Raw genomic sequence first — 10,809 nt, 5'->3', positions numbered from 1 at the left:
CCTTATCCCACTGCTCTAGATGGTCAAAAAGCACTGAGCTGATCTCCCTGTGCTATGCAGTTGCTTCCAACTAGCTATTTTACATTTGGTAGTGTCTATATGTACTTGACACTCTCTCACTTCATCCCAGCTTACCCTTCCCCCTCGCCATGTCCTCAAGTCCATTCTCTACGTCTTTGTCTTTATTCCTGTCCTGCCCCTAGGTTCTACAAAACCCTTTTGTTTTAGATTCCATATATATGTGTTAGCATATGGTATTTGTGTTTCTCTTTCTGACTTACCTCACTCTGTATGACAGACTCTAGGTCCATCCACCTCACGACAAATCACTCAATTTTGTTTCTTTTTTATGGCTGAGTAATATTCCATTGTATAGATATGCCACATCTTCTTTATCCATTCATCTGTCGATGGACACTTAGGTTGCTTCCATGTCCTGGCTATTATAAATAGAGCTGCAATAAACAATGTGGTACATGACACTTTTTGAATTATGGTTTTCTCAGGGTATATCCCCAGTAGTGGGATTGCTGGGTCATATGGTAGTTCTATTTTTATTTTTATAAAGAACCTCCATACTGTCTCCATAGTGGCTGTATCAATTTATATTCCCACCAACAGTGGAAGAGGGCTCCCTTTTCTCCACACCCTATATAGCATTCATTGTTTCTAGATATTTTGAGAATGACCATTCTGACTGGTGTGAGGTGATACCTCACTGTAGTTATGATTTGCATTTCTCTAATGGTTAGTGATGTTGAGCATCCTTTCATGTGTTTCTTGGAAATGTGTATATCTTCTCTGGAGAAATGTCTATTTAGGTCTTCTGCCCATTTTTGGATTGGGTTGTTTGTTTTTTGATATTGAGCTGCATGAGTTGCTTGTAAATTTTGGAGATTAATCCTTTGTCAGTTTCTTCAGTTGCAAATATTTTCTCCCATTCTGAGGATTGTCTTTTCATCTTGTTTATGGTGTCCTTCGCTGTGCACAAGCTTTTAAATTTCATTAGGCCCCATTTTTTTATTTTTGTTTTTATTTCCATTTCTCTAGGAGGTGGGTCAAAATGGATCTCGCTGTGATTTATGTCATAGAGTGTTCTGCCTATGTTTTCCTCTGAGAGTTTTATAGTGTCTAGCCTTACATTTAGGTCTTTAATCCATTTGGAGTTTATTTTTGTGTATGGTGTTAGGGAGTGTTCTAATTTCATTTTTTTTACATGTAGCTGTCCACTTTTCCCAGCACCACTTATTGAAGAGGCTGTCTTTTCTCCATTGGATATTCTTGCCTCCTTTATCAAAGATAAGGTGACCATATGTGTGTGGGGTTATCTCTGGGCTTTCCATCCTGTTTCATTGATCTATATTTCTGTTTTTCTGCCAGTAACATACTGCCTTGATTACTATAGCTTTGTAGTATAGTCTGAAGTCAGGGGACCTGATTCCTCCAGCTCCATTTTTCTTTCTCAAGATTGCTTTGGCTATGCGGGATCTTTTGTGTTTACATACAAATTGTGAAATATTTTGTTCTAGTTCTGTGAAAAATGCCATTGGTAGTTTGATAGGGATTGCACTGAATCTGTAGACTGCTTTGGGTAGCATAGGCATTTTCACAATGTTGATTCTTCCAATCCAAGAACATGGTGTATCTCTCCATCTGTTTGTATCATTAAAATTTCTTTCATCAGTGTCTTATAGTTTTCTGCATACAGGTCTTTGTCTCGTTAGGTAGATTTTTTTCCTAGGTATTTTATTCTTTTTGTTGCAATGGTAAATGGGAGTGTTTCCTTAATTTCTCTTTCAGATTTTTCATCATTAGTGTACAGGAATACAAGAGGTTTCTGTGCATTACTTTTGTATCCTGCTACTTTACCAAATTAATTGATTAGCTGTAGTAGTTTTCTGGTGGCATCTTTAGGATTTTCTATGTATAGAATCATGTCATCTGCAAACAGTGAAAGACTTACTTCTTCTTTTCAAATTTGGATTCCTTTTATTTCTATTTCTTCTCTGACTGCTGTGACTAAAACTTCCAAAACTATGTTGAATAATACTGGTGAGAGTGGATAATCTTTTCCTATTCCTGATCTTAGCAAAAATGATTTTAATTTTTCACCACTGAGCATGATGTCGGCTGGCGGTTTGTCATACAAGGCCTTTATTATGTTGAGGTACATTCGCTCTATGCCTAATTTCTGGAGGTTGTTTTTTATCATAAATGGATGTTGAATTTTTTTGAAAGCTTTTTCTGCATCTATTGAGTTGATCATATGGTTTTTATCCTTCAATTTGTTAATACAGTTTATCACATTGATTGATTTGTGTATATTGAAGAATCCTTGCATTCCAGGGATAAACCTCACTTGATCATGGTGTATGATCCTTTTAATGTGCTGTTGGATTCTCTTTGCTAGTATTTTGTTGAGAATTTTTGCATCTATGTTCATCAATGATATTGGCCTGTAGTTTTCTTTATTTTTGACATATTTTTCTGGTTTTGGTATCAGGGTGATGTTGGCCTCATAGAATGAGTTTGGGAGAGTTCCTCCCTCTGCTATATTTGGGAAGACTTTGAGAAGGATTGGTGTTAACTCTTCTTTAGATGTTTGATAGAATTCGCCCGTGAAGCCATCTGGTCCTGGTCTTTCGTTTGTTGGAAGAATTTTAGTCACAGTCTCAATTTCAGTGCTTGTGATTGGTCTGTTAATATTTTCTATTTCTTCATCGTTCAGTCTCAGAAGGTTGTGTTTTTCTAAGAATTTGTCCGTTTTTTCCAGGTTGTCCATTTTATTGGCATAGAGTTGCTTGTAGTAGTCTCATGATCCTTTGTATTTCTGCAGTGTCTGTTGTTACTTCTCCTTTTTCATTTCTAATTCTATTGATTTGAGTCTTCTCTCTTTTTCTCTTGATGTGTCTTGCTAATAGTTTATCAATTTTTTTTATCTCTCAAAAGAACAGCTTTTAGTTTTATTGATCTTTGCTATTCTTTCCTTCATTTCTTTTTCATTTATTTCTGATCTGATCTGTATAATTTCTTTCCCTCTGCTAACTTTGGGGTGTTGTTGTTCTTCATTCTCTAACTGCTTTAGGTGTAAATTTAGGTTGTTTATTTGAGCTGTTTCTTGTTTCTTGAGGTACGATTGTATTGCTATTAACTGCCCTCTTAGAACTGTTTTTGCTGCATCCCATAAGTTTGGGGTCATCATGTTTTCATTGTCATTGTTCTTAGGTACTTTTTTTATTTGCTCTTCAATTTATTCAGTGATCTCTTGGTTATGTAGTACTGTATTGTTTGTCATCCATGTGTTTGTATTTTTTACAGTATTTTTCCTGTAATTGATATGTAGGCTCATAGTGTTGTGGTTCGAAAAGACTCTGGATATGATTTCAATTTTCTTAAATTTACCAAGGCTTGATTTGTGACCCAAGATATGATCTATCCTGGAGAATGTTCCATGTGCACTTGAGAAGAAAGTGTATTCTGTTGTTTTGGGGTGGGACATCCTATAAATATCAATTAAGTCCATCTTGTTTAATGTATCATTTAAAGCTTGTGTTTTCTTATTTATTTTCATTTTGGATGATCTGTCCATTGGTGAAAGTGGGGTGTTAAAGTCCCCTACTATGATTGTGTAACTGTCGATTTCCCCTCTTACGGCTGCTAACTTTTGCCTTATGTATTGTCGTGTTCCTATGTTGGGTGCATAAATATTCACAATTGTTATATCTTCTTCTTGGATCAATCCCTTGATCATTAGGTAGTGTCCTCCTTTGTCTCTTGTAATAGTCTTTATTTTAAAAGTCTATGAGAATTGCTATTCCAGCTTTCTTTTGATTTCCATTTGCATGGAATACCTTTTTCCATCCCCTCACTTTCAGTCTGTATGTCCCTAGCCCTGAAGTGGGTCTCTTGCAGGTAGCATATATATGGGCTTTTTTTTGCATCCATTCAACCAGTCTATGTCTTTTGGTTGGAGCCTTTAATACATTTACATTTATGGTAGTTATTGATATGTATGTTCCTATTAACATTTTCTTAATTGTTTTGGATTTGTTATTGTAGCTCTTCTCTTTCTCTTGTGGTACCTGTCTAGAGAAGTTCCTTTAGCATTTTCTGTGAAGCTGGTTTGGTGGTGTTGAATTCTCTTAGCTTTTGCTTGTCTGTAAAGGTTTTAATTTCTCAATCGAATCTGAATGAGATCCTTGCTGGGTAGAGTTATCTTCATTGTAGGTTTTTCCCTTTCATCACTTTAAATATGTCCCACCACTCCCTTCTGGTTTGCAGTTTCTGCTGAAAGATCAGCTGTTAACCTTATGGGGATTCCCTTGTATGTTATTTGCTGTTTTTTCCTTGCTGCTTTTAATATATTTTCTTTTTATTTAATTTTTGATAGTTTGATTAATATGTGTCTTGGCATGTTTCTCATTAGATTTATCCTGTATGGGACTCTCTGCACTTCCTGGACATGACTTATTATTTCTTTCCCATATTAGGGAAGTTTTCAAGCATAATCTCTTCAAATATTTTCTCAGTCCCCTTCTTTTTCTCTTCTTCTTGTGGGACCCCTATAATTTTAATGGTAGTGCATTTAATGTTGTCCCAGAGTTCTCTGAGATTGTCCTTAATTCTTTTCATTCTTTTTTCTTTAATCTGCTCTGTGGTAGTTATTTCCACTATTTTATCTTCCAGGTCACATATCCGTCCCTCTGCCTCAGTTATTCTGCTATTCATTCCTTCTAGAGAATTTTTAATTTCATTTATTTTGTTGTTCATCATTGTTTGTTTGCTCTTTAGTTCTTCTATGTCCTTGTTAAATGTTTCTTGCATTTTCTCCATTTTATTTCCAATGTTTTGGATCATCTTTACTCTCATTACTCTGAATCCTTTTTCAGGTAGACTGCCTATTTCCTCTTCATTTGTTTGGTCTGGTGGGTTTTTACCTTGCTCCTTCATCTGCTGTGTATTTCTCTGTCTTCCATTTTGCTTAACTTACTGTGTTTGGAGTTTTCTTTTCGCAGGCTGCAAGTTCATAGTTCCTGTTGTTTTGGGTGTCTGCCTCTAGTGGCTAAAATTGTTTCAGTGGATTGTGTAGACTTCCTGGTGGAAGTGACTGGTGCCTGTGTTCTGGTGGATGAAGCTGCATCTTGTCTTTCTGGTGGGCAACACTGCATTCGGTGGTATGATTTGGGATGTCTGTGACCTTATTATGATTTTATGCACCCTGTCTGTTAATGGGTGGGGTTGTGTTCCTGTCTTTCTAGTTGTTTGGCTTAGGGTGTCCAGCACTGTAGCTTGCTGCTCGTTGAGTGGAGCTGGGTCTTAGCATTGAGATGGAGCTCTCTGGGACAGCTTTCACTGTTTGATATTACATGGAGCTGGGAGGTCTCTGGTCGACCAATGTCCTGATCTTGACTCTCCCACTTCAGTGGCACAGGCCTGACATCCGGCTGGAGCACCAGACCCTGTCAGCCAGACGGTCAGGTACATTGGGAGTTTCTTGACTTTTGGGAAGTCTGAGTTCTTCTGCCAGCATTTGGTAGGTGTTCTGTAGGGGTTGTTCCACATGTAGATGTGTTTCTCATGTACTTGTGGGGAGGAAGTTGATCTCCACATTTTACTCCTCCACCATCTTTAAGATCTTCCCACTGACAAAGATTTTTAAATAACTTGTCTTAGTATGTTTAAGAAATTAGAAAGCAAGATTGGCAATTTTGCCCATGTACAAAAAAACAAATGGAAAAATAAGAAATAAAAAAGATACAGTAACTTAAGAACAGATTGGACACATCAAAAGATAGAAGATGGTTCATACAAAAACAAAGCAGAATAATAGAAATTATTGAAAATGTTATAAAGAAAGGGATATAGTGAAATATTCTAATATGCATATAACTGAAGAGAGAGAGAATAGTATAGGGGAACTACTTAAAAGATAAGTACTAAATTTTCTGAAAATAGGGAAATATCAGGCCACAAAAGGCACAACAAATTCCAAGAAGGATAAATGCAAAGGATAGGTACAAAAACCAAAATGTCAGGAATAAAACAATAAAAGAAAAGAAAAAAAAAGTATTAATATAAATAAAATGATATTACATTCAAAGGAGCTATATATGACAGTTAAACTTTCAATAGTAATTATATATTTTAGAAGACAATGGAATTAAAATTTTAATGTGTGACAAAATGGAACTGCCCATGTAGAATTATAAACTAGCAAAAAATATTCTTCTAAAATAAAGTTTTACAGACAAATAAAAGGAAAAAAAATACTAGTGGAATCATATCAAAAATAGGAAAAAATAGTTTTACCAGAAGAAACAAAAAGTAATCCCATAAGGAAGCTTAGAGAAACCAAAAGGAAAAAAAAAAGTTAACAAAATGGGTAAATTTATGGGTTAATCTAAATGTATCTGCCTTCACAATACTAGCATGTTTTTGAAATTAAAATATATTTAGAACCCAAAACCATACTCAAATATGATAAAAGTTATAGTTTATATTAGAGAGAGAGAATTATTTTTTAATAAATTAATCACAAAGGAACAAGAAAGAACACAAAATGGCTTATGGAACTGGTAGAACAAATTAAAATTTATAATAAACTGGTAAACATAAATCAGTTAGACAATTACTATTTGTCGCATAAGAATCTACCCACAGTTTTGGTGAATTACTGAAACAAATGTTTTGTAATATTTCATGATTTGGGCCAGCAAAATTCAAGCAGGGCTTGCCTGGCAGATTTCTCTGCTATTTTTGCTGACTGTTGATTGAAATCCTCTAGTGGTATTTAGTTTTGATCTGGAGAGTCAGAGATTATTTTATTCACATGCCTTTTGCTTTGGCTGAAAGATATGGAAGATTGAGTTCATCTGGGCCTTTCTCCTTCTATGAAATCTCAGGAACTCTATGTATTCTCTCCAGCAAGATAGTTAGGATTCTGAAAAGTTTCTCTGGGCTCATAGAATAATGGTTCCAAGAAACACAAAGTGCAAGTTGCCAGTGAGTAAATTTGTCCTTTTGTTCTCAAATTATTTTGTCTTTAGATTCTCCTTTAGCTTAAATGTTTCAAAAGAAAAATAGTATAGAGATATTTTATGTCATCTTATATCATTCAATATGCTATTATTTACTTCTTAAAGTAAACTTTAAAAGGAACTTCTAGATATGTCAAATTGAAGGTGAAATTGCTTATGTCTAAGTTAAGAACAAGGATAAAACATAGAGAGTACATGAATAAGTTAGCACTAGCAGGAGCAAAGTGATTGACAATATTGTATACTCCCAGGTGTATTATAAATACCATAATGATAGAGTGTCCCTAGATTTATACCCTTTTATATTTAAACTTCTGACTCCTATAAAAGTATAATTACTCTTAAGAGACATAAGAAGTTTAAATACTCTGTAATTTATAATTACTGAAAACCATATATATATATATATATATATATATATATTAGGAGGAGATATTGTTAAGTGACTTACATTAGAACATGAAACATATGAGGCAGCATAGGAGAACATAATTTTCATAAGAATAATGTCTGAGTTCATGTAAATATACAGATTTGTGAAGTAAGGAGATATTAACAACTGTCTTCACCACCTTGGATGTTTTGCCCAGAAAGGAGATTGTGTACAATGTCCCTGTTAAAAAAGAAAAATAAAGTGAAAGATTCCCCAGCAAAGCAGCAAAGCAAATAATTTTCTTACTAACTGATGCTGCCAAGAATTAGAGTTGGAGTGTCTGTATTTTAAAGGTAAGCAAATTTAGCTGTAGGGATGCTACTTCAAAAGGACACAAAACTCATCACACAATTATGACACCATCCTGGTTCCCTATCCCATGCTGTCGCATTCTCATTCCTTCTCAGAATGTTAACAGTTTAGGATTATTGGACTGTGTGTGTGTGTGTGTGTTTGTGTGTGTGTTGTAGGTGATATGTTTCTTCTGAGCTATGGCTATAGGACTGGGAAATAATGCTGGCTGGGAAAGAAGGAAAGCTAACGATGATGGAAATTTCATAGCTCAGAACAATGACTATGTGTCTCTGAATAAACCATATCTGTCATGTGTAATAAGTAAAATCATTTCCAGGTCTCTCTAGTTTTTCTTCTGCATTGTATCTAAACTTGATAATTCCTTTTCATTTCCAAAGATTAGAAAGTATCTTACAGTCTCTAAGAGGTAATAAACTTATTCCTAGAATGAAAAACACAAATTTAAACAGTATCTTTTCTTGCCTCTCTTAGTTTTGTCATTTGCAACTGATGTAATTGAAAATGCAGAATTTGTATACCCAAGAATATTAATTATTAAATATTAATATTCCTGAGAAATAAAGGATATTGGAAGCAGAACACTCTCAATACCAAATTGAACCACATTATTTCTGTTAATATAAGGGCTGGGATGAAAACTTTGCATCTGTATACTTGATGAGATATAGCATTCCCTAAAGTCTTGTTCACAGTCAATAAATAAATATTTAATAAATATTTATTATCTATGCATTGCTGCATCATGTTCTTGGTAGAAGGGATACAGAGGTAAACAAAAACCTACCCTCATGGAGCTTATATTCTGATGTGGGAATATAATAAGCAAATAAAAAATATATAAGAATGTGACAGGTTTCATGAGTATAATAAAGTAGGCTAATAAGTGTAGAATGACCCTGGAGAAAGGAATGCGATTAATGAAGGGGACTAAAGAAAGCTTTTAATATGATGCATTTGGGAGATCTGAAGGAAGTAAGAGGATAAAACCATGTAGATACATGGGGGACTGGATTTATTACAAACCAATGGAGAAACAAGTGAGAAGACCTTAAAGTAGAGGGATATTTGTTCGCACAAATAATAGCAGGTCAGGAGTGAAATCAGAAATGGAGAGGTAGATTACTTGTAAACTTGGAGACACAGCCAACATAATTTACAAATGAACTGCATTTAGGATTTGAAAGGTATCAAGGATAAACTACAACAATTTTTTGTGCAAATGGAAAGATGGATATGTCGTTTACTTAGGTGGAGAAGTCTGCATATGAGCCAGTATTGGTTTTTTTCTGGTGGGGGGGAGTGTTGGGGGTAGGAGAAAAGAAAGTGTGTCTTGGAATTACTGAATATGAGATCACAATAAGCATTCAAGTGGAGATATCAAGGAGGCAGGTAGATACATATGAGTCTGGAATTCAGAAGAGAGACACTGTTTAAAAAGATAATTTGGGGCAGCTTCCCTGGTGGTGCAGTGGTTAAGAATCTGCCTGCCAGTGCAGAGGACACAGGTTCGAGCTCTAGTCCAAGGAGATACCACATGTCACGGAGCAACTAAGCCCGTGTGCCACAACTACTGAGCCTGTGCTCTAGAGCCCATGAGACACAACTACTGAGCCCACGTGCCTAGAACCCATGCTCCACAACAAGTAAAGCCACTGCAATGAGCAGCCCATGCACCACAGCAAAGTGTAGCCCCTGCTTGCCGCAACTAGAGAAAGCCCATGTGCAGCAACAAAGACCCAATGCAGCCAAAAATAAAGTTTCTGAAGTATATGATGAGGCTTAAGGGAGAATGTTTCCTTACATTTTCTAGCTTCTAGAGGTTGTCTGCCTTCCTTGCTCATGGTTCTTTTCCATCTTCAGCAATGGTCAGTTAAATCTTCCTCACTTTGCATTATTCTGACACTGACTTTTCTTCTACCTCTTGTTTCCACTTTTAAGGACCCTTGTGATTACACTGGGCCCACTTAGATAATCTAGTGTAAACTATTTTTAAATCATCTGACTAACAACGTTAATTCCCCTTTTCTGTGTAACATGAAACCTTCAAAGATTCTGGGGATTAGGATGTGCAGGTCCTTAGATGGTTCCTTATTCTCCCTACCATGAAAGGGAATAAATGTAAAGTTGAGTATTGATGATAAGCAACATGAAGGTCATTAATAATCTTGACAAGCAATGTTTCTGTAGAGTAGTTTGTATAAAATAATTCTAATTGGAATGTATTTAGAAGAGAAGGGGAAGATGAGATTTAGATAAAAAAGCTAAAGATAGCTCTTTTGAAGAGTTTGATAAAGGGAACAGGAGATGAGTTCAGGATAAAGTGTTCTTGAGAAGAGAGGTGAACTGATAGGATATAAACTGATAAAATGAACCATTACATACAGAACCATGCAAGATGTAGGGAAAAGGGAAAAATTACAGGAATAAAAATCCCTGACTAGAAGAATGATAATGGAATTTAGTGAAAAATAATATGGTTGAATTGGATAGGACCTTCATCCATATCGAAAGAAAGGATGGTACAATACAGAGGTAAGATTTCAGGTTGGTCAATCTGGTGGGGATGATGTTAACAAAATCTGCTATAGTGTTTATTTTCCAGGGATGTAAGAAGTCAGGTAATCAGCATAGAGTGAGGAAGCGAGAGAAGCTTTTAACATTTAAGAAGAAAGTTGTGAAATAGTCACTTTTTACAGTACCTCAAAATATTTTCACATCATGGTACACTTGGAAAATTATATTTGTGCAAAACGCTGGAAGACATGTAAGACTGCTCACAGCTGGAGGTGACTGGGAGTAATTCCAGGGTAACTAGGGTCTATAAGTCACTCCAGACATCTCCTAACTGCTCTGTGAGTACTGGAACATATATTTTGCAAACTTGTAATGTATTTGAGGCATATCAATGTATGGTAACAAAATGGTTGGGAAATGGGCATGGAATGGAAGAGTAAACAGACTAGGGAAAGTGTTAGAAATGATGAGCAACTCCCTTAACTTTATTTTTCTTTCACTTACTTGAGA

Source organism: Tursiops truncatus, chromosome 14 (assembly GCF_011762595.2).
Source record: "Tursiops truncatus isolate mTurTru1 chromosome 14, mTurTru1.mat.Y, whole genome shotgun sequence".
NCBI classification, from domain to species: domain Eukaryota; kingdom Metazoa; phylum Chordata; class Mammalia; order Artiodactyla; family Delphinidae; genus Tursiops; species Tursiops truncatus.
The sequence above is the reverse complement of the archived record's forward strand: the minus strand, read 5'-3'. Positions refer to the sequence as shown.